The sequence below is a fragment of the Bos indicus genome, chromosome 1 (assembly GCF_029378745.1).
Source record: "Bos indicus isolate NIAB-ARS_2022 breed Sahiwal x Tharparkar chromosome 1, NIAB-ARS_B.indTharparkar_mat_pri_1.0, whole genome shotgun sequence".
Lineage (NCBI taxonomy): Eukaryota > Metazoa > Chordata > Mammalia > Artiodactyla > Bovidae > Bos > Bos indicus.
Window position 1 is genome coordinate 58,645,745 of NC_091760.1, and position 23,264 is coordinate 58,669,008.

Genomic DNA, 23,264 nt, shown 5'->3' on the forward strand with positions numbered 1-23,264 from the left:
CTTGGGCCCACCCCAGACCCTGCCACCTCAGAAATACTGCAGGGCTCAGCAAGGTTTCAATAAGCCTACAGGGGGTTCTGATGTAGCTCAAGTTTGAGAGCTGATACTCTGAGTGTTATCTGCCCAACACTAAAGGGAGGGCTTAACACACGCACACAAGGAGGTAACCAACTCCTCTGCAGCCGCTCCCCCTCCCTGACCTCAGCTCTCTCATCCTTTTCCTCAAGCTTCCACCCTGGGATGATGAATGGAGGGCAGGGCAGGGCGCTGTAAACCGAGGACGCAGCAAACTCTCTCTCCCCCGACCCACCGGGTAGGTCAAGGGAGGTAGCACTGGGGCTTCGGTTTCCTTATAATTTTCTTGACAGCTGCTGCCCCATTTAGGGGTAGAGGGTAGGGGAGCATTTAATAACAAAGTCTACTTTTAATGATTTATGCAATCGTTTGTTTGCAGAATGAAGGAGACCATTAAGAAGGGCGGGGATGGGTATCATAAAAAGACCTGGGGAGAAGAGACAGGCGAGGGGAGAGGATAGTGTAGGCGAGCTAGGGTCTGAGGTGAAGCTAAAGAGAAAGTGGGGGTTCAGGGGAGCCGTGGGTGTGGGAGAAAGTTAGAAGACTTTGCTTTTGGCATGGGAAAGAAAGAGAAGTTGGGGGAAAGCACGGGATTCAGGCGCAACAGAAAGAAAATGAGTATTAGGAGAAAAAGTGAGTTTGGGGAGACTTTTTTTCTTTGAGCTTCCTTTCCAAGACTTTCTTGGCTCCACTTTGCTCCTCCCCTCCTCCCCGCCTCCTCTGCTCCCCCTCCCCCGCGCGCGGTAATGGGAGGCTCCTAGGCAGGAGAAGCAAAAGAAGGAATTGTTTGCGAGTTCAGTCATCCAAAAAAGCTTCTTCCATATGGAGGGACGGGGTGCGCAGGGCGCGGCGTTCCCTGCCTTGTCCTCCTGCTGCCACCGCCGCGGCCGCAGCTCCCTGCCGCGGGGACCCTGAGCTCCGGCCCGCCCGTGTCAGCTGCCGCGAGCGTACACTCACACACGCGCGCACACACTCACACTCACGCCCGCCGCAGCCACACGCGCCCGCACGCGCCCCCCCGTCTCCGGCCGGCAACTTCTCCGTCCGAGGCTCCTTTGTTGCTCCCACTGCGGCCGTCCTCCTGTTTTGTGTGTCCCTGGGTGTCACTGAGCGGGTTGTGTGTCCTTGCGGCCCCGGGCTGTGTGGCTCTCTCCGCGCCCACGGCGCTGGCCCCCGGGCCCCGGCTCGCCCTTCCTAGGAGCCGGCTGCACCAGAGGTGAGTCACGTCGCTGAAGTTTGTTTTCTTTTCATAAAAAGTTGTGTTTGTTGGTTTGGGGAGGGGAGGGGGCGGGTTGGCGGCCGCAGGCCGAGCGATGCCGAGGAAGCGCCGGCGGGTGGCTGATGGGGACGCGCCGGCGGCGGGAGCGGTCCGAGCGCTCTGCCCGCGGGCTCCGGCGGGGGGCTGCGGCCCAGGCTGGCTGCGGGGTGCCGGGCTGCCGTCTCCGGGCCCGGGAGCGCTGCGTCTCGTTCCCTGCGGGCACGGTCTGGCTGATCATTCCCGGAAGCTTCCCTTGTGGGAGAAGGGCCGGGACAGCCTCCCAAACTTCCCCCGAAGGTTGACACCAGTTCCAGGCTCAGAGCGCAGCAGGGCCGTGGGGAGAAGCCCACATGAAGCCTGCAAATACACAAAACTATCGCACGCCCCTTTGGCCTCTTAGTGGGGTCGGAGTTTACCGTCTTGGCGTTTAAAAAAAAATTTTTTTTTTTTTAGATAGACTGAACGGACTGGGAGTAAAACAGCGCCAGGAAAACATACCCCGCTGGAAAGGTGGAAGGGGTGAGGCTGAAGTGGGGGTGTTCAGAGGTGTCTGTGGGCTTGGAGCAGCGTGCGGTCAAATGTGTGTGTGTGTGTATGTGTGTTTTCTAGTACAACGTCCTCCTGGGGTTGTGCTCTTGCGGGGGTTTGTTTGTGTAACTGTGAGAGGTGGGGAAATGATGCCTTGGAACAAGTGGGAAGGGGCTGTGGGGAAGGGCAGGAAACCCAAGAAGAATTTTCTCCTGGATTTTTGAAGGCTCTGCTTAACTTTCAGGATGCCAGTGTTCGTTTGCTCTTCCAGATGGTAGGAGAATTGGGGGTTGGGGGGTGGGGAGAGAACTGGAGGAGATTAAGGAGCCCTGGGGATTTGTTTGCTTGGTTTTGTTTTGGGGATGGGGTTACAGTGGCAGGGTTGCTTGGAAGGTTGTGTGCCTCCAGAGATGTGGCAGTAGAGCTAAGAATACCCAAACCACACACCAGCAATCCTAAACAGGCACTTTCTGGGTGTGGTGGGGTATTCTGCCGCTCCCCCATCCCTTCTCAGCAAGCTCAGATGGGTTCCAATAAGTTTTTGACCCGGAGTTACCTCTTTGAATGAACTGAGTGAAAAGTATGTTTTGGTTTCAGGCCCTTGTGCCACCTCCAGGTGCCCTGTACCCAGCTCACATTCATCACCTAGATCTTTGTTACCCAGAACTTGGCGAACATTGGCCGGTGAATGAATGAAATTTTCAAAATTCTTGAATGCACACACATTTCTGATTTATTCCACAATTGGGCCTGCAGGCAGCCTTGCCCTGTCATGGTTTGTCATCCCTTTGGATATAGCCAATAAATCAGTCTTCATTTTCTCAAGGGCAGCATGAAACAGTCTCCTTGGACTAAGGTGGGGGCTCAGGCTCCCAAACATCTGTGACCTGTTTTCTGAACTCAAAGTGAATCTGAGGCAAGAGTTTGACCATTTTGAGGTGTGTAACAGGTTTCCCAGGAACGTTTCTGAGGTCTTATAATTGGTACTTTTTAATGGTTTCATAATTGAAACCCAGAAGGTTTCCATGGTAATCCTGAAGCACCTTGGGGTCCCTGGGACGGAGATGGGGGGAGGTGGGGGAACAGCACTGGAGTTACGGTTTTCCTGCGGCATGAGTGTTTGAGTGAGTGTATGGAAAATGAAAGAAGTAGGAGTTGCTGCTTTGCTGACATTTCCTGCCCACACTTATTGCTCAGAGCTTGGCTCTTTAAAAAGCTGGAAGCCGTCTACACCTATAAAAGCTGAGGGTTGAGACACTGTCTTGTTCATCCTCTGTTAAGAGATCTCAGAAGAGTAACATTACAAGACACATTTTCTCAGGAGAAATCGCCCAAGCCACAGCGTTGGCTTTACTGGGGAGAGGAAGTTGATAGAAGCCAGGATAGTTGGTTCCTTGACCACAGCTGGGATGGGAAAGGGGGGAACAGAGAGCACCCTGCTTAGCTGTTGATTGGTTGGTCAACTTGTGTTAAGAGGGTAATTTATATTCTTTACCCTCCTCCAAATGGGTCCAGAAATTTTCCTTTCTTTGAAATGCTCTTTCAAATGTTTGGGCTTCTAGTTCTCTTCAGCAGCTTACCTGTGGTTTCCATACCCTAAGAAGGAGTAAGAGATTTTACTCGTGGAATAATTCAGTGGACTTTGCCAGGGATCCCCAGGGTATAAGCTGGGATGGTAAGACGTGAACCTGGTGGTCATAGTCTTCCATGGGACCCTGGGGATCTGAGTTCAGCTTTTGACAAAGTCCCCAGGATGGTTAAGAAATAAGAGTTTTTTCTTCCGTATCTTTTAACCAAGTGGGAAGAAGCTGAAGAGGATCCAAGTGTACCAGATAATTGCTTCCAGTATTTTCTGACCTCTGAGTAAGAAAGTATTAACCTGGCACCAGGAGATATTGTACATTGGGAGTTTGCTTTCTTTCCTCCAAATTCCAAGCCTCCTTGCTATCTAGGAAAATAAGGTGGGCGTAGGAATGGGAATTGGGGAGGGAGAGAAATGCAAGTGATTCATTACAGTTTTTAAAATGTATTTACTTTAACATATGGAACTTCTTGTCATCTCCATGCTTTGATTCAGCAAGCCATTTAGCAGGCGTTTCTAGTATATCAGACCCCACCCAGACTGGGAGCTTGTTTGTCCCTGAATAGGCTTTCTTAGTCAAAGGATGGTTCTCCAAAATACTACCCCCCCATTTTTATTTATTGTACAAGCATCTACTAATAATAAAATGTGTTTTAAAATTACTCATATGCCTGTACTATAACACAACTGTTTCTGTTCATCCATGTGCATACAGACTTTTCACATAGCTGCAATAAAAGTGTAGACTCTGTAGTCAGACAGGCCTGAAGTGTCTCTATACTTTTGACCAAAGGCTCGTAGAGAACAGGTATGTCCCCTTTGCTATTGCTGGGAACAAGCTAAATGCTGAAAGTGCTCCCACATGGAGCCTTTACATGTAATATTTTCATTTATGAGGCTGAATCAAATGTTTGGGGCTGGAGGGTGCGATGGAAGATGGTGTTTGTTTTTAATCTAGAAATCCATGTTTACAAAAAGCCTTCATAAATTGGGCTCTAGCCTCCTTGGAGCCCTCAGGGTTGGAAATGGGTAGAGAAGGGGAGGTGGAATCAGGAAGTAAGGCTTAAAGGATCCATCTCAAGTGGCACTGCCCTGAGGATTAGGAAACTTGGATGGGAGCCCTGGCTGTGCTGTGGACTCTATTCACGCTGACTCCATCCACCGAACCGATCGATTCCTGTGTCTCCATCACTACTGTCAGCTCCTCCCTAAGCTTGCCCGTCTCTCCTGCCCTTCCCTTTATCCTTCCATCCCACCGTCTTTTCCTTTCCTGCTACCACCATGCTTCTGCATGCCCTGGACAGTTGTGCTGACATATGGCTGGACTCCCCACTGTCTACCCAATGCCCCTGCATGCCCACCCCCTGCCACCACCCGCCACCACCCATCCTTCATCAGTCCCATAAACAAATCATCACTCTAAGTTTACAATCTAAATTTCTTAGCCCTGTCACATGTGGCTGTGTCTCATGATGATTACCTTGATAGAACCCTTCTACTCCAGCCTGACCCATCTGTGAGATGACCCTTGATTTTGCTGTGTGTGGGGGTCATTCCTCACCTGCTGCCCTTCCACCCCCAACCCCTTCCCCGTTAGCCCACCTTACTTTGTATGAGGGCTGCTCATAGTGTGTTCTTAACAGATATTTGGTAAATATTGGTGAAAACGGTAATGGTTTTGTAAGATCAATGACTGCTTTCAATGTAATCCTTGTTCTTCATCCATTGTTTATTCCATTTCTAGCAAAGGGCCAGGTACCTGGAGATGTAAGGAAGCCTATGATTTAGAAAAAACTGCCTTTTCTCTGTGTTCTTATTTGTAAAATGGATTAATAAGGAATTAGTCTGGTTTATAGCAATGCACCTTATAAAAAGCAAATACTTTCAAAGTGTTTGTTTATTTTGTTTGAGACACTTTCTTTTTCCTCAGGCGCAGAACAAACTTCCTGAAACCCATGACCCATGAAGGCTTGTCAACATTCACACTGTCCGAGGCTATCAGCGATGAAATAGAAGAAGCAGGTGAGCTTTTCTGCCCACAGTCTAATATGTCTGGCTGCTTGGGTCAGTCATATTTTCATAGTTTGTGTTGCCACGTGAGGATAGACTGTTTCTCATCTTTCAGTATTGGAAGGGTCCAGTTTTCAGTGGAATCTTGACAAAACAGGTTGGTTCAGCTCAGATACTCTTGTAGTCAGAGCTTCTTTTCCCTCGGGTGACCAAGTGGACTCTCCTTTCCTGAGCCAAATTCTGTTCAACCTGTTGGATGTAAACCATTTACTATGGATTTGGAGTCACACTGCTGTGGAAAAGTCCTGCTTGGGTGTGGATGAGGAAAGCCCTGTGTTCATGCATCTACCAATGGTATTACAGCAAATGCCTTCTGGTCTGGTGTACTGGGCAGTGTTTAGCTCACAAAACCTAGAGGGATTCCATGTCGTTCCATCTTCCATCTTTATTCCATCTTCTAAAATTAAGTTAGGAAATAGTTTGTCTTTTCCTAATGGAGAATTTGGCCTTATCTTCAAAGAAGGTCTTTGATGTTTGGGACAGAGTTATTGGGCAGTAAGAGTTTTGAAATCACAGGAGAAAGATGAGAGCCAGTGATTCACAATCAACTTACCTTGCTTGCCAGAGAAAATGTTGAGAAAAGTCTCAACTACTTCTCCTGGTTAATAACAGGAAAGTACATAATATGGGTTGAATTTTTTAAAAAATCATCTAAAAGGAGCTGAGCAGCAGAAAATACGGCAAAGAAACGCTTCTGCGCCTCCAAACTGAGTTTGGACACAGCAGTGGACAAGATGAGGGTGATGACTCGTGTGTCGGTTGTAGCCTTCATCCTTTCAACACGTTTTTTATTGAATGCCCGGACTAATACCAGAGCCCGCACCTTCCAGAATTCCATGACTGCAGGGAAGGGACATGCAGGCACAGCAATGCAGACTCCAGTGTGAAAGTTCTTGGGCTGGATCGTGAAGCAAGGCTTCTCGAGTGGGGAGAGCTAGTATCTCAGGCTGTCCTAGAAGTCAAGGTGGGGCTGGCAGGACTGAAACATCCTTCCTGCAAATGTACTTTTCCTCAGAGGATAATAGGCTGAAGAATTCTTTTTTTTTTTTTTGAAGAATTCTCAAGACAGGATATTTCAAGTTCGGAGTTGTTTTTTTTTTTTTTAATTTTAGTAAAGTTAAAAACTGGAATCTCTGCATTGAATACAGAATCTCAGAAATGTGAGTCTTTGACCATGTTCTAAAAGCAGTGACTGATAGCTTTCAGGGGGCAAAGGAGAAACACATGATTGTCTTTTCTTTCTCATCCCATCAGATTTTAGCTGTGAATGTGCAGATTTTAGCAGAAACATGTGCCTGAATTCATCTTTTCACTTTTCAGTTTTGTTTGCCCTTTGTTCTACTGTCTAGGGTAGCTTTGCTTAGTTCCAAAGTCATTCCCAGAGTAGGAAGTGAGGAGATGTTTATTTTAGGGACACAGATAAGTTCCTGGGCTCTCCATTTGCCCAGGACCCTCCTTGACTGCTAAGAGGTAGCTTAGACAGGATGGGAGCTCCAGGTAAGAGGAGGAGGGTGTGTGGAACCAGCTGACCTTGGAGGTTCCCTTGCCCAGGCCTGGCTGAAATTGGACTCTTAAAGGGACAACTCCCTCACTTTTCCTGGCCTGCCAATATTTTTCCAGAATAGTCCCAGCCAAGTGGGTTTACTAGCCTGAACTTACCTAACATTACAATCCCAGCAGGTTTATTAGGTGTGGGTCACAGTTAATTGGAGAGGAAAATTTGGGGGTTCTGAGTTTATTACTTTTCTGTGAAAGCAGAAGTTGCTCTTAATTACTTCACAAAGCATCTCCCCCACTTTTCAGTCTGATGACTATCATCCCACAGAAGTGTGACGGGAGTGTGTACTGTTTTACACACCTGTGCTCACGTGAGGAGGATTTCGTCATGTAGTCAGTCAACACAGTACCTGCTTTTGCAAGTGAGACCATTGAGTGATGGAAATTCATGACTGTTTACTTCTGTCATTATGAATAGATGTTTTGTAGTGAACAAGTTACATAAAAATCCGCTGTGTTACAGCCAAGAGGTAGAGTCTAATGGCTCTTCCATTGCACAGGCCTGCCAAGCAGTCACCTGCAGCTCTTCCTGGACGGCGTTGGTGGTCTCATCGTCGTGACGACCGCATCAGCGCCAGGTGAAAGCCCCACAGTCAGGTGCCTTGTGTTCTGTAGGCTTCTGTTCCAGAGGCGCGGGCTGGGTAATCAGGCCTGGCTTTCGCCTGCCTGGACGGTGGCAACTTGCCAGCATGTTTCACTGGGTGGTCTTCAACAATGGAAGAGAGTAGGGGTGGGGAGCTCAGCTCTCCTACCCAACGGGGAACAAGAAGGTTGGCAGCCAATTCCCTGTCACTGAGACACCACAGAGGTCTTGAGTGTGGATGAAAAGAACGGAACAGGTTGCTGAAGGCAGTATTGTGATGGAGTTCATCTTTGTTCCCCTGATTTTACAAACAAAGCGTTGCGTACTTGTGGAGATGCTCCCTTAAGAGGGCGAGCATACGTGAGCGGCAGGCGCCCTTCCTTCAGGGCAAGAGAGAAGAAACATTCCCCATTCAGGGAATCATCTATGGACCCCAAGGGCAGGCTGAGACTGGCAGATCCCAGAGCCAAAGAGGCAGCCTTGCCTGCCTCCATCCTCCTTCTGGTGATGTGGAGAACAAGACCTGCCATTTAGTGAGACCTGCTGCGCACCAGGGTGCTGTGCTGAGTCCTGTGAGCACTGTCCCGCAACCCCCAGCAGTCCTGTGAAGATGGGCAGCATGATCCTACTCGGCAGATAAGGGAGCTGAAGCCTAAATGACTGTAGAGACCTGTTGCAGTCTCACAGCTGGTAACTGGCAGAGCCAAGATTGCACGGCTGGGCTGCTAACTCCAAAACTCAAGGTTTGAGAAGGAAAAAAAAAAAAAGTATCCAGACAATCACTCTCTCTAAGCAGAGCTCTCTTAGCTTGGGAAAACTGTTTCTTTTGTAGCTAACAAAGTGCAAGGGGCAGGTGGCGGCCTTTGTGAGACTTGCCTTAAGAGACAGGAATTGAAAACTGGGGCCACAAATGGAAGGTCCCAACTGGCTTCGCAGCAGTCAAGGCATGAGGGGAGCCGGGTCCTGAGACCCAGCTGATGTCCAGCTCCTCAGGCAGTGCTGAAAGCTGCTGCTCTCTTGGGTCTCTTCTTGGAATGTGTCTCCCGGCTTTTCTCCCTCTGGGACATTATCTGAACTGGCTGTCTGAGTCTCTGCTTCCACTGCAGGTGCCAGCTGAATCCACGGGCTCCTCGGATCTCTGCAAGTCTGATCAAGTAGGCCCTCTGGGCCTCGGTGGGGTGAAGGGGGAAAGGAGTTTTGCCCAGCAGATACTTTTCGTGGTCAGAAGTGGCAGCTTGTGCAGAAAAATACCCTGGGGAAGGAAGTAGCAACTTTAACAGACAGGTAACTGACAGGAGATGGTACCTGCCAGGCAAATACTCACAGAGCAGTCAGCAGAAAGAATTCTACAGGCTGTTACCTGCAGAGTGAAACTGACTCTCCCTACTGGCTTCAGAGAGCTGGGAGATTTGCCTGTGATGAGCCTGCAGTTGCCCTCGGTTCCTTGTTTTTCTGTAACAAATGTGGAAAATCTGAAGCCAGGATGTTCTGGCTTTATGTGTGTGTGTGTGTATGGGGAGGTGCGGGGATGGGGTTCAGGACACCTGGGTTTAAGATATAATTATGTGACCAACTAGTTGGATAACCAAGAGGAAATCGTGGGAACTCTGAGCCTTTATTACCTCATCCTTACAAGGTGCCTTCTCGGGGCTCTATAAGGATGCAGAGAAATGCACAAAGGAACGCTTTTGATGCAGAAGGTTCTACTCACCTAAAAGCCTCTGGCATCTATGCTCACCCAAGATGAGTTAAGAGAAAAGACACTTGAGGGCACAGGCAGAGGTCAGAGTCTGGGCCAAGGGCTGTGTCTGCTTCTGTGGCTATGTTTGTTTTGTTTTGTTTTCTTTTATTTTTTATTGGAGTATAGTTGATTTAGCATAGTGGACTTCCCTGGTGGCTTAGACGGTAAAGAATCAGCCTGCAATGCAGGAGACCTGAGTTTGATCCCTGGATCAGGAACATCCCCTGGAGAAGGGAATGGCAACCGACTCCAGTATTCTTTCCTGGAGAATTCCATGGACTGGCTGGTGATCATGGAGTCACAAAGCCCCTGGGTTCACAAAGAATTGGACATGACTGAGCAACTAACACTTTCAACACAATTTTCAAAGTTGATTTGCAGTATTGTATTAGTTAATGGCACCCCACTCCAGTACTCTTGCCTGGAAAATCCCATGGCGGAGGAGCCTGGTAGGCTGCAATCCATGGGGTCGCTGAGAGTCGGACACGACTGAGCGACTTCACTTTCACTTTTCACTTTCATCCATTGGAGAAGGAAATGGCAACCCACTCCAGTGTTCTTGCCTAGAGAATCCCTGGGACGGGGGAGCCTGGTGGGCTGCCGTCTATGGGGTCACACAGAGTCGGACACGACTGAAGTGACTTAGCAAAGTGAATTAATTCTTTTCCCATGTTGGCCATTACAAAGTATTGAGTAAGAGTTCCCTGTGCTATATAGTAGGTTCTTATTAAGTATCTTTTATATATATGCTTAGTCGCTCAGTTGCATCCAACTCTTTGCGACCCTGTGGACTGTAGCGCACCATGCTTCTATGTCCATGGGATTCTCCAGGCAAGAATATTGCAGTGGGTAGTCATTCCCTTCTCCAGGGACTCTTTCTGACCCAGAGATAGATCCTGGAACTCCTCTACTGCAGGCGGATTCCTTACCATCTGAGCCACCAGGGAAGCCCGCTTTGTATCTAGTGTACATGTATCAATCCCAGTCTCCCAGTTTCCTCCTTTCCCCCTTATCCCCTGGTAACCATAAATGTGTTTTCTGTGTCTGTGACTCTACTTCTGTTTTGTAAATAAGTTCATTTGTACCTTTTTTTTAAAATAGATTCCACATATAAGTGTATTTGTTTTCTAAGAGTGGGGGCCTGAACTGAAGGCAGTTAGGTCCTGTTGCCAGACAAGCTGCTTTTCCCTCTCTTGTGGGAAAAGACAGTGAAGGTCTCAGGATCTAGCAGGAGTTGAGAGAAGAAAAGATTTCATGTCAAGAAGATCCTGAGAGAGGAAGGAACAGAGGAGTCTGAGGAGTGTCAGGGGGACCCCACCTGAGAGAACAGAGGCTTGGAGTGAATCGTATTAGACAGAGGTGCAGAAGAAAGATGATATTTGCAGGAGGCAGCAGTGTTTCTGGGGCCACTTCCAGGTTGGAGACTGAGTGGCATCCTGTTTAAGGATGAGCTTTGGGACCAGACAGGCTCAGGTTTGTACCTGACTTTGCCAGTTGCTGGGCTAGTCACCTAAACTCTGAAAACCTAGGTTCTTAAAGTGGTTGCAAAAAGGCAGCAAGATACTGCATATACAGCACACAAAATGCACTGTGAACGGTCACAGAAGGTGGCTGTTAATAAGAAAGGAAAGAAAAACAGATTGGAAGAAGTGTTCTTGCTGGATTGGGCAGCTGGGAAGATGAGTAGGTAGATGATGCACTGAACCCCATGGAACCCCATAGAACCCCACTGGCTCAAGGCTATATAGTGATGAGGGAATGAGAAGATGGTGAAAGTGAGGAGTCCACAATGGGGCAAGGCCCCAGCCCAGGTGTACCGTCTATACCAGTCCTCAGACCTGGTCACTGAGGAAACAGCTTCCACCCAGCCTCTCCTTTGCCTCTTCCCTGATTCAGCACATTGCATTCTACTGGTTAGGCCCCAAACTTGAACGTCCCCTTTGACTCTGTTCTTTCTCTCATACTCCACTATAAGTTGGCAAATGATCTTGGCTTTGCTTCTCAGATGTATTTAGAATCCTGCAACTTCACACCATCCTTGTCTTCCATCAACATTTGCTTACCTTGTCTGTTGGGATATCTTCCTAAGTGTTCTCCCTGCCTCACTCACCCCTGACCTCCCTGCCCATAGTCTATCCTTCATAGAAAAGTCAGTGTCAGCTTGCAAAAGAGGAGCCAGGCGAGGTCACTTCTCTGCTCAGCACTCTCCGTTGTTGTATTCAGAGAAAACTCCACACACCATCACGCCCTCACATACCCTAACCCTAGCCTGTTGCATCTGTGACGTGAGGAGCACAGGATGAATTTGAGAGTAGTTCGGTTCCCCACACGTGGGGGCCTGGTGGGAGTCAGGCCCTCTGCTAGGCACAGAGGAAGCAGGCATGGTCTCTGCAGTGGCAGAGTTGACAGCCTGCAAGTACAAGGAAGAGCAGGTTTGGATGTCTGCCCATGAGGGGGTAGATCTGACTTCATCTTAGTCATTTCTGACTTGGTTCTAGATTTAGAAATTAAGGAAGAGTAAAAATAGGGACTAGTATCCCAAGAGGTCTCATGCTGACAATAAATGTGCTTGAGAAATTACACTACTGAGATCCCTAGACCCAACATCTACAGCATCTCAGGGAGCTGGGAATGGTCCAGGGCTTCCCCTCCAGATTTTTTTAACTTAAGAAGAAATTAATAGCCTTAAAAAAAATAAAAAGCGGTTTAGGTTAATAATAAAAAATTAAGTGAAAATTACAGGGAGTTGCCACATACCCTCAACTCCCACCAATTGCTCCTATTACTAACATCTTACATTGGTGTAATGCATTTGTTACAATTGATGAGTCAGTGTTGACACATCATTATTAAAGTCCATAGTTTACATTGAGACTCATTTTTTGGTATACAATGTATGGTTTTGACAAATGCATAATGACACATGTCCACCATTATTACGGTGTCAGACAGAATAATAGTTTTTCCTGCCTAAAAATCCCCTGTGCTCCACCTCTTTGGCCTTCCTTCCTTTTCTCTCCCAATTGCTGGTAACCACTGCGCTTTCTACAGTCTTCGTAGCTCATTTCCAGAATGTCATGTAGTTGGCATCACAAGGACATGTAGTCCAGACTGGCTTCTTTCACTTAGCCATCTCCTTCAGTCATTTTTAAGCATGGCCTTCTCTGAACATGCCGCCCCCACCCCATCCATCTGGGGTACAAGGTGCTGATGAAGGGTGGGCTCACAGCCGGTGCTGAGACCACCTGTGCAGAACCCAGGGGTCTACAGTGCTGCCGCTCTGTCGTTGCCCACGGAACAGCCTGGCGCTGGTGCTACTGGAGTTCAGCCCAGGCTGGGAAGCTGTCAGTTGCTGCCTGTGTTTTGGTTCCACATCTGGAAATATCAGCTGAGCAGACCTTCCGTCCCACTTTTAAGTAGAGAGACAGGAGGAGCCTGCATCAGGCTGTTTGACTTCCTTCTCAGGAGTTTGTTTTACTTGCACTGGAGCTTCGGACGAGCCGCGGGGAAGTGACCCTCCAGGGCAAGCAGGGCAGGCCGCACTCCTTCACACCTCATCGGGCAGCCCCACAGCTCCCTCGGCCTCTGAGGGCGCTGCCCCAGCCCCAGCGTGTCTGCCGAGTCCTGAGGGGGATCCAGCACCGGGGCTGGTTTTTGGTCGTTCAGGAGGAAGAATGATCCAGCACAAACTGAGCGAAAGCATTTTCCCTGCCAAGAGGTGCTTCGTTCTGCAGTCACCCTCAAAAGCAAATGAGGATTTCTTGGGAGTGTGGTGGCAGGAACCCCAGTTTTCAGTGTCCTCACCAGTCACTTGATAGCAAGGCTCTCTGGGGATGGGGGTAATGATGGATTTTATAACAGGAGCAGAGAAAGGGGCTCTTCCAACCCTGCTCCGCCTCAGGACCACAGAGGAAAGGGCAGTGCGTATGAATGGGGCCCCTGGGCCATCTGGTTGAACCAGGCTGAAAACTACTAACCAGGCAGGGGTAAATGGAGAGGGAGCCAACCCTGGGGAGCAGGGACTGAAACTCAGACCCCAGCTTTCATTGCTCCCGGTGTGGAGTACACACAGAGCCACAGCCAGCTGGTACCTTCTCACTTCAAAGGACACCAGGCAGGTGCCTCAGAATTCAGTACACAGGAAAAAGAAGACATGGCCTCGGAAAGTCAGCTCTCACACTGTAGAAACTCCACGCCCATGACCTCAATTCTTCCCACCTCCTCCTCTGGCTTGCTCTTTGCTGAGCCCACCCTCCCATCTGCAGCCTGCCATTCAGTGTTATTCCTACTTGTACCCCGTGGAAGTGGAGACTAATAGTACTTGTCCAGGTTTGTTACCAAGACGGTGAACACTAGTGTAGTGGAGCGTTTCAGTTCAGTTCAGTCGCTCAGTCGTGTCCGACTCTTTGCGACCCCATGAATCGCAGCACGCCAGGCCTCCCTGTCCATCACCAACTCCCGGAGTTCACTCACACTCATGTCCATCGAGTCGGTGATGCCATCCAGCCATCTCATCCTCTGTTGTCCCCTTCTCCTCCTGCCCCTAATCCCTCCCAGCATCAGAGTCTTTTCCAATGAGTTTAGTGCTCCTGAAACTCTTCAGAGATGAATTCTCTACAAACTATTCTTGCTTTTGTTGTTAATTTGGGAATCAGGGTGGTGCGCCCTGCCCCCTCTTGTCTTCCTGGGTCTCCCTCCAGCGTCTGGAAGGCTGTAACTGATTATTGACCATTGACACATGGGAGGCTTGGCCCTTGTCTCAGTTTGCCTGTGGAGGCTGAGGACAGGAAACTGGTAAACACGTGAGGGTGAGACCTGCTGCTACTGCTGCTAAGTCGCTTCAGTTGTGTCTGACTCTGTGCGACCCAATAGACGGAAGCCCACCAGGCTCCCCCGTCCCTGGGATTCTCCAGGCAAGAACACTGGAGTGGGTTGCCATTTCCTTCTCCAATGCATGAAAGTGAAAAGGGAAAGTGAAGTCGCTCAGTCGTTTCCGACTCTTCGCGACCCCATGGACTGCAGCCTTCCATGCTCTTCCATCCATGGGATTTTCCAGGCAAGAGTATTGGAGTGGGGCGCCATCGCCTTCTCCAGGGTGAGACCTGTTTCCTACCAAATCCAGCCTTCACTCCTGAGTCACCCCCTCACATGCTGTCCCCCCGGGAGGTACAGCGAGAGCCCTGATGCTGTATCCCAGACCAGCTTCTGTAGGTGCAGCCAGGGAGGGGCCTTATCTGCTAAACCGAAAGATAAATACATGATCTGACAAAGCATTTGGGGGGGTGCGGGGGGCTTTTTTCCCCCCTGATTTTTTGGTGAAAAAAAAATCTCAAAAGCACTGAGTTTATAAATACCTTGTGATATTTTAAAACACACTCTTTAGCACAAGGAATGGCATTCTGTACTGTGGGGGCTATGCCAGGACCTCCCCATGGTATGGTCCCTGTTAGAGTAGGTTATGCCAGAAGGTGTGGTGTGGGCCTCGCCACGTGAGGCTCCAGTGAATGCTGGTGGAATGAAGTCTCCAGGGTGGTCTGAGTCCTCTATTGCAGTTTCTCTCCAGAAAAAAGCCTGTGGGAACTAGGGCAGGGTCCCAATTTTACTTACCACTACCATCCTCCCCTCTCTCAACAAAGTCTCCATGGCCGCGGAATAGGGTGGCTCTTGAACTGCTGAGTTCTACAGCTTTCAAAGTCAGGAGGTAAGAGGACCAGCTGGACCCACCATGATAGGCAGACAGAACTCATTTTCCCCACACAAGGAGGCTAATCAAAGTGCTGGCACTGACGCCCATGGTCCAGACGGGGTAACGAGAGTGAGGCTTTGTTTCTTTGAAACTCAGTCAAAATGAGGTGTGAGACCCTTCCCTGGGCGGGGGGTTCTGACCTGTCTCCCACCCTCTGAAACTCATGATGCCCTCTTTATCCAGCCTCCCTTCAGTCACTGAGGTTTTGCACTGAGCTGCTTCTCCAAAGACCCAGCAGTAAACCTCGTTGAGAGCAGAGCTATTTGTGCCTCCAGGCATCTTCCACACGGCCCCAAAGACATGTTCTTAACCATTTAAGAATGGCCTTTCAATTGATCAGCCAACAGATTATTGAGCACCATGCCTGGGGCCCTTAAGATGCTTAAAACCCAGACTCTGAATATTTCCCAAATCCAAGCAAGAGGTCATTGAACCGCATTATCTACCTTCTCTCATTGGAAGAGCTCTTGAGTCAGAAGGGGTGCTAGATGTCACCATTATTGCCATCATGATTATTACTACTTTGGCTTTGGAGATAAGCTGCTGGTTTATAATTCTTTCCCAAGAAAGGGGTGGGACTGCCTCTTTGGCCCAACACTGGGGAGCCTTTGAAGACTGAAGAGGGGTATACTGCCCTCCATTACTAGAACTTGGATGCTCGTGGAAACCTGCCTGACAGTGCTGTTTGGCTTAATTGAGGTGATAAGTGGGACAGCAGGGGAAGGGTGTCCTGGAAGTTGGTGAAGAACTGAGAAGGTTTGGGACAATCTTGATCTAGTCATCCTATAGAAAAAGCAAGTTTTAGTATTATTTAAAAACTCAATACACAAGAGCAGAAAGAAGACAATCATGAACCCCGTGTACCCATCATCCAGATTCAACAATTTTCAAGACAAACAGAAGAGGTTTTTTTTTTGTTTTTTTTTTTTAATCTTTGTTCTCATTATTCTGCCCTGTGGGCAGATAGGGCAACCACAAGGGTCCCCTTTCCAAAAGCAGTGTGTGATCCAGTCTCCCCATGCCCTCCTAATAAGGGCATGTAAAGGAAAGAACATCAGTCCAGGGCACTCGGGTTTGAGTCTCAGTTGCTCCATGCTGCTCTGAGATGTTTGTGTGTCTCCTTTACCAGATGCTGAGTTCTTAGAGAAAGCTTGGACTTTATCTTTGGATCCACAGAGCTTAACACTGAATGCGCACTCAACACATGTTGACTGATAAGCACTCAATACATGTTGCCTTGTGTAAGGAAGGGGTTGTATAAGTCAGGATGGGTTCCATCCGGACATTGTAAGTGATGTGAGTACTTAGTTCACCATTTGGGGAGGAAAGAGGGCAGTTGATGGGGTTTCAGATCAGATCAGTCGATCAGTCCTGTCTGACTCTTTGCGACCCCATGAATCGCAGCATGCCAGTCCTCCCTGTCCATCACCAACTCCTGGAATTCACTCAGACTCATGTCCGTGGAGTCAGTGATGCCATCCAGCCATCTCATCCTCTGTCGTCCCCTTCTCCTCTTGCCCCCAATCCCTCCCAGCATCAGAGTCTTTTCCAATGAGTCAACTCTTCGCATGAGGTGGCCAAAGTACTGGAGTTTCAGCTTTAGCATCATTCCTTCCAAAGAAATCCCAGGGCTGATCTCCTTCAGAATGGACTGGTTGGATCTCCTTGCAGTCCAAGGGACTCTCAAGAGTCTTCTCCAACACCACAGTTCAAAAGCATCAATTCTTCAGCGCTCAGCCTTCTTCACAGTCCAACTCTCACATCCATACATGACCACAGGAAAAACCATAGCCTTGACTAGACGAACCTTAGTTGGCAAAGTAATGTCTCTGCTTTTGAATATGCTATCTAGGTTGGTCATAACTTTCCTTCCAAGGAGTAAGCGTCTTTTAATTTCATGGCTGCAATCACCATCTGCAGCTATTTTGGAGCCCAGAAAAATAAAGTCTGCCACTGTTTCCACTGTTTCCCCATCTGTTTCCCATGAAGTGATGGGACTGGATGCCATGATCTTCGTTTTCTGAATGTTGAGCTTTAAGCCAACTTTTTTACTCTCCTCTTTCACTTTCATCAAGAGGCTTTTTAGTTCCTTTTCACTTTCTGCCATAAGGGTGGTGTCATCTGCATATCTGAGGTTATTGATATTTCTCCTGGCAATCTTGATTCCAGCTTGTGTTTCTTCCAGTCGAGCGTTTCTCATGATGTACTCTGCATATAAGTTAAATAAGCAGGGTGACAATATACAGCCTTGACGAACTCCTTTTCCTATTTGGAACCAGTCTGTTGTTCCACGTCCAGTTCTAACTGTTGCTTCCTGACCTGCATATAGGTTTCTCAAGAGGCAGGTCAGGTGGTCTGGTATTCCCATCTCTTGAAGAATTTTCCACAGTTGATTGTGATCCACACAGTCAAAGGCTTTGGCATAGTCAATAAAGCAGAAATAGATGCTTTTCTGGAACTCTCTTGCTTTTTCCATGATCCAGCGGATGTTGGCAATTTGATCTCTGGTTCCTCTGCCTTTTCTAAAACCAGCTTGAACATCAGGAAGTTCCCGGTTCACATATTGCTGAAGCCTGGCTTGGAGAATTTTGAGCATTACTTTACTAGCGTGTGAGATGAGTGCAATTGTGCGGTAGTTTGAGCATTCTTTGGCATTGCCTTTCTTTGGGATTGGAATGAAAACTGACCTTTTCCAGTCCTGTGGCCATTGCTGAGTTTTCCAAATTTGCTGGCATATTGAGTGCAGTACTTTCAGGGCATCATCTTTCAGGATTTGGAATAGCTCAACTGGAATTCCATCACCTCCACTAGCTTTGTTCGCAGTGATGCTTTCTAAGGCCCACTTGACTTCACATTCTAGGATGTCTGGCTCTAGGTCAGTGATCACACCATCATGATTATCTGGGTCGTGAAGATTTTTTTTTGTACAGTTCTTCTGTGTATTCTTGCCATCTCTTCTTAATATCTTCTGCTTCTGTTAGGTCCATACCATTTCTGTCCTTTATCAAGCCCATCTTTGCATGAAATGTTCCTTTGGTATCTCTGATTTTCTTGAAGAGATCCCTAGTCTTTCCCATTCTGTTGTTTTCCTCTATTTCTTTGCATTGATCGCTGAAGAAGGCTTTCTTATCTCTTCTTGCTATTCTTTGGAACTCTGCATTCAGATGTTTATATCTTTCCTTTTCTCCTTTGCTCTTTGCTTCTCTTCTTTTCACAGCTATTTGTAAGGCCTCCCCAGACAGCCATTTTGCTTTTTTGCATTTCTTTTCCATGAGGATGGTCTTGATCCCTGTCTCCTGTACAATGTCACGAACCTCATTCCATAGTTCATCAGGCACTCTATCTATCAGATCTAGACCCTTAAATCTATTTCTCACTTCCACTGTATAATCATAAGGGATTTGATTTAGGTCATACCTGAATGGTCTAGTGGTTTTCCCTACTTTCTTCAATTTAAGTCTGAATTTGGCAATAAGGAGTTCATGATCTGAGCCACAGTCAGCTCCTGGTCTTGTTTTTGCTGACTGTATAGAGCTTCTCCATCTTTGGCTGCAAAGAATATAATCAATCTGATTTTGGTGTTGACCATCTGGTGATGTCCATGTATAGAGTCTTCTCTTGTGTTGTTGGAAGAGAGTGTTTGTTATGACCAGTGCATTTTCTTGGCAAAACTCTATTAGTCTTTGCCCTGCTTCATTCCGTATTCCAAGGCCAAATTTGCCTGTTACTCAAGGTGTTTCTTGACTTCCTACTTTTGCTTTCCAGTCCCCTATAATAAAAAGGACATCTTTTTTGGGTGTTAGTTCTAAAAGGTCTTGTAGGTCTTCATAGAACCGTTCAACTTCAGCTTCTTCAGCGTTACTGGTTGGGGCATAGACTTGGATTACTGTGATACTGAATGGTTTGCCTTGGAAACGAACAGAGATCATTCTGTCGTTTTTGAGACTGCATCCAAGTACTGCATTTTGGACTCTTTTGTTGACTATGATGGCCACTCCATTTCTTCTGAGGGATTCCTGCCCGCAGAAGTAGATATAATGGTCATCTGAGTTAAATTCACCCATTCCAGTCCATTTCAGTTCGCTGATTCCTAGAATGTCGACATTCACTCTTGCCATCTCTTGTTTGACCACTTCCAATTTGCCTTGATTCATGGACCTGACATTCCAGGTTCCTATGCAATATTGCTCTTTACAGCATCGGACCTTGCTTCTATCACCAGTCACATCCACAGCTGGGTATTCTTTTTGCTTTGGCTCCATCCCTTCATTCTTTCTGGAGTTATTTCTCCACTGATCTCCAGTAGCATATTGGTCACCTACTGACCTGGGGAGTTTCTCTTTCAGTATCCTATCATTTTGCCTTTTCATACTGTTTATGGGGTTCTCAAGGCAAGAATACTGAAGTGGTTTGCCATTCCCTTCTCCAGTGGACCACATTCTGTCAGATCTCTCCACCATGACCCGCCCATCTTGGGTTGCCCCACAGGCATGGCTTAGTTTCATTGAGTTAGACAAGGCTGTGGTCCTAGTGTGATTAGATTGACTAGTTTTCTGTGAGTATGGTTTCAGTGTGTTTGCCCTCTGATGCCCTCTTGCAACACCTACCGTCTTACTTGGGTTTCTCTTACCTTGGGTGTGGGGTATCTCTTCACGGCTGTTCCAGCAGAGCGCAGCCATTGCTCCTTACCTTGGACGAGGGGTATCTCCTCACTGCTGCCCTTCCTGACCTTCAACGTGGGATAGCTCCTCCTTGGATGTGGGGTTGGTCCTCCCGGCCACCGCCCCGGCCTCGGACGAGGGGTTGCTCCTCCTGGCAGCAGCCCTTGGCCTCCGGCGTTGGGGCGTGGGGTATCTCCTCCCAGCCACCGCCCCTGACCTCCGACGAGGGGTAACTCCTCTCGTCGCCACCCCTGACCTTGGACGTGGGGTAACTCTTCTCGTCGCCACCCCTGACCTCAGACACTGGGTATCCCCTCTTGGCCGCCCCCCCTGACCTCAGACGCGGGGTAACTCCTCTCGTTACTGCCCCTGACCTCAGGAGGTCAGCCAAGGGTACCTACTTCCCCGACCACCTCTTCCGCCGCAGCAGAGATCGCAGAGGTGGGCCGACGACCCGGTGTGCCTTGAGAACCCCATGAACAGTATGAACAGTATGATGGGGTTTAGAGTTGAGTAAATCCCAGGGACAGGGGAACCTGGTGGGCCGCCATCTATGGGGTCGCACAACGTCGGACACGACTGAAGTGACTTAGCATAAAGTGAGTGAAAGTGTTAGTCGTGTCTGACTGTGACCTCCATGGACTGTAGCCCTCCAAGCTCCTCTGCCTGGATTGTCCAGGCAAGAATACTGGAGTGGGTTGCATTCCCTTCTCCAGGGGATCTTCCCCACCCAGGGATTGAACCTGGGTTTCCTGCCTTGCAGGCAGATTCTTTACCATTTGAGCCACCAAGTTGAGTCAGGGGCTGTTATCTGAACCCTGGGGGATCATGAATGGGTGAAGGATCAGGTGTGATTGTTCTATAGTGCAGGGGCTCCTGGTTTTGCCCAGAAGGAAGAAGTCAGCAGCAAGAGACAAAGGAGAGAGCTGGATTGGAGCTCTGCCTGGCCCCCAGGTTCAGGCGTCTGCAGGCCAGAGTGTCAGGGGATAGGAGTCTAAGCATGGCGACTCCAGCTCCAGCCCCGTTTTTCTGGGTGGCCACAAGCAGTCTGCAAGCCGCCTGCACCACCAGGGTTCAGAAGCACTGTTTTATTCATTGGGGAGTTGGCAAGAAGCCGGCCCGTGCAAGTTTGAGGACCAGAGTTTGCTTCTGGCCTGTGGAGTGCTGCGCAACTCAGCTGCTCTGTGGCCCCCCTAGGCAGGGGTGGGGTGGTATGAAACGGGTATTGGAGCCACTAGAGGCGTGACCCTGGGGGTTTACCAACAGGGGACTCAGGCAAGGGTGTTCCAGGCCCACACAGACCCCAGGGAGGTCTCAAGCCCTGGCTTTCATCAGTGACCTACCCCTCCCCTTCCCCGCCTGGTCTTTTTCAGTTTAAACTTCCAGCTCTGTCCTCCCCTCCCATACACGCATGATGTGTATGTGAGTGTTTCAATTTTTATTCTTGGCAGAAGTTAAGACACAAAATGGATTTGGAAGGAGATGAAACCAGTCTGGGTATATGCCGGGCAGCAGCAGCTTCATTCCTGGAGTGGGAGGACCGCAGATGGGGAGGGGTGGGGTGGGACCCACATCTCTAAGGTGGGGGTGGGGAGCTGTCTCCTTCCCCGCAGGGGCCAAACTGAAAATCCATTCCTTGGGGAAGGCTAAGTTGTTAGCCCTTTGGGATGTCAGAAAGCCAGTTCCTGGGGAGCCAAGGCCCTCTGGTGCGATCTGGTGTCAAGTGGGTGTGGGTCCCCTAGATGGCCCACACCTGTTCCACTTCCTGGTGGTCTGTGAGCCCCTGAGACTGTTCTGAGTTTGTTAAGGGAATGGCATTTCAGGTTTTCATGTGCAAATGCTAACACGTGCATATGCTTGGAAAACTGCTAGTCTCCTTGCTAACCTCCCTGCCCCTCAAAGTGGGGGTGGCCCCACCAGAGATGACTATGGCCCAGGGACCTGTTGGAGTATCTGCTACCATGGAAGTTGTCTTGGCCCCCAAAGCAGATGCTCTTTGCAATGGTGGTCTCCTTTTGGGTTTTTATTTCTGTGGGAAGAGGAGAAAACTAGGAATCTTAAAGTCCAGAAAATATCTGGAGAGATCTGAGAGAAACAGTGAGAAAATGTTTTATTCATTAAAATATATTAAGATATTTAATTTGTAGAATAAAAAAAATTTTTAGCTTTAAAAATGGCAAAAATTTCTCTAAAAATAATACATCAGGGAACATCTTTATACAAAGCACACGATTCCACAATTTCAACCATGGCGTCCAGTGCAGCCAGGGCATTTCTGGAAGCCCTTCATTGCCCCAGTGACCCGCACATCCATGGCAGAGACTCCCAACGGTTCCCAACCCTGGCTGCACATTACAGTTTCCAGGAGAGAGGTCTGAAAATGCTGACGCCTGGGCCCCACCTCCACAGGTTCTTACTGAATTTGCCTGAGGTGCCGCTCAGGCATTGATGTGATTTAGTGTCCCTGTATGATTGTTCTACACAGCCAGCGTTGGGAACCTCCAGTCTTATGGTTATTGTGTAAGAACAGAAGGAAGATGAGAGAGGCCAGATTAAGAAACGGAAGAATTTTATTGTCTCTTGCCACATGCTGGTGCATATTACTTGGATCCAGACTCAGTGGGCTGCTGCCAACTTTTGGATGGGATTGAGGTGCTCAGACCTCAGGACTGACTCAGATGGGGTGGGGGACAGTGCATCTTCAGAAACTGACTGCAGAGTGCATTGTGGGACCTGTTGAACCAATCCCTCCTGAAACATGGTGGCTAGTGCATGACTCCAATCCAGACTGATTTTGGGTTTGTTTTTTTCAGCCTTCCTCAATTTCCTTTTTTGGTTTGCCTGCTTGAGTCTATCAAGGACTCCAAGACCAGCAGGCAGAGGAAGTAGATAACCTTGGCTTGGCTCAACCTTTCCTTGAGCAAGATGTGTAAGTTCTCTAAGCCTCAGTTGCTGCATCTGTAGAATGGGGATGACAATACTACCTCCTTCACAGAGGTAGATCCCCCTGGTGGCTCATACGGTAAAGAATCTGCCAATGCAGGAGACACGGGTTCTATCCCTGGGTCGTGAAGATCTCCTGGAGAAGGAAGTAGCAACCCACTCCAGTATTCTTGCCTGGAGAATTCCATGGACAGAGGAGCCTGGCAGACTACAGTTCATGGGGTCACCAAGAATCAGACATGACTGAGTGGCTAATACTTCCACTTCACAGAGGTAGAGGTTAGACAAGATAATATGTGCACATTGTCTCACACATAGTAACTCAACAAATTGTCGTATACTCTTTTATGCTAAGATTGAATATTTCTTCCGATTCTGAATATTTGCTGTAATCTCATATTGCGATTGGAGAAGGAAATGGCAACCCACTCCAGTGTTCTTGCCTGGAGAATCCCAGGGACGGGGGAGCCTGGTGGGCTGCCGTCTATGGGGTCGCACAGAGTTGGACACAACTGAAGTG

At 48.6% G+C, this 23,264-nt stretch overlaps 1 protein-coding gene across 12 annotated transcripts in view; it reads left to right on the forward strand.

The window, feature by feature from the left end:
- Positions 1 to 290: 290 nt before the first annotated feature.
- BOC (BOC cell adhesion associated, oncogene regulated) overlaps positions 291 to 23,264 on the forward strand; it is a 78,212-nt gene continuing 55,238 nt past the window's right edge. For 2 of the 12 annotated variants that reach the window (XM_070788091.1, XM_070788058.1), the window contains exons 1-2: positions 831 to 1,291; positions 5,374 to 5,465. The gene's annotated coding sequence lies outside the window, so the exon portion shown is untranslated. Of the gene's footprint in view, positions 314 to 830; positions 1,292 to 1,786; positions 1,853 to 5,373; positions 5,466 to 7,570; positions 7,649 to 8,759; positions 8,938 to 23,264 lie in introns of those variants that run through there. The other 10 variants (XM_019981668.2, XM_070788083.1, XM_070788051.1 and 7 more) reach the window with 10 other exon arrangements.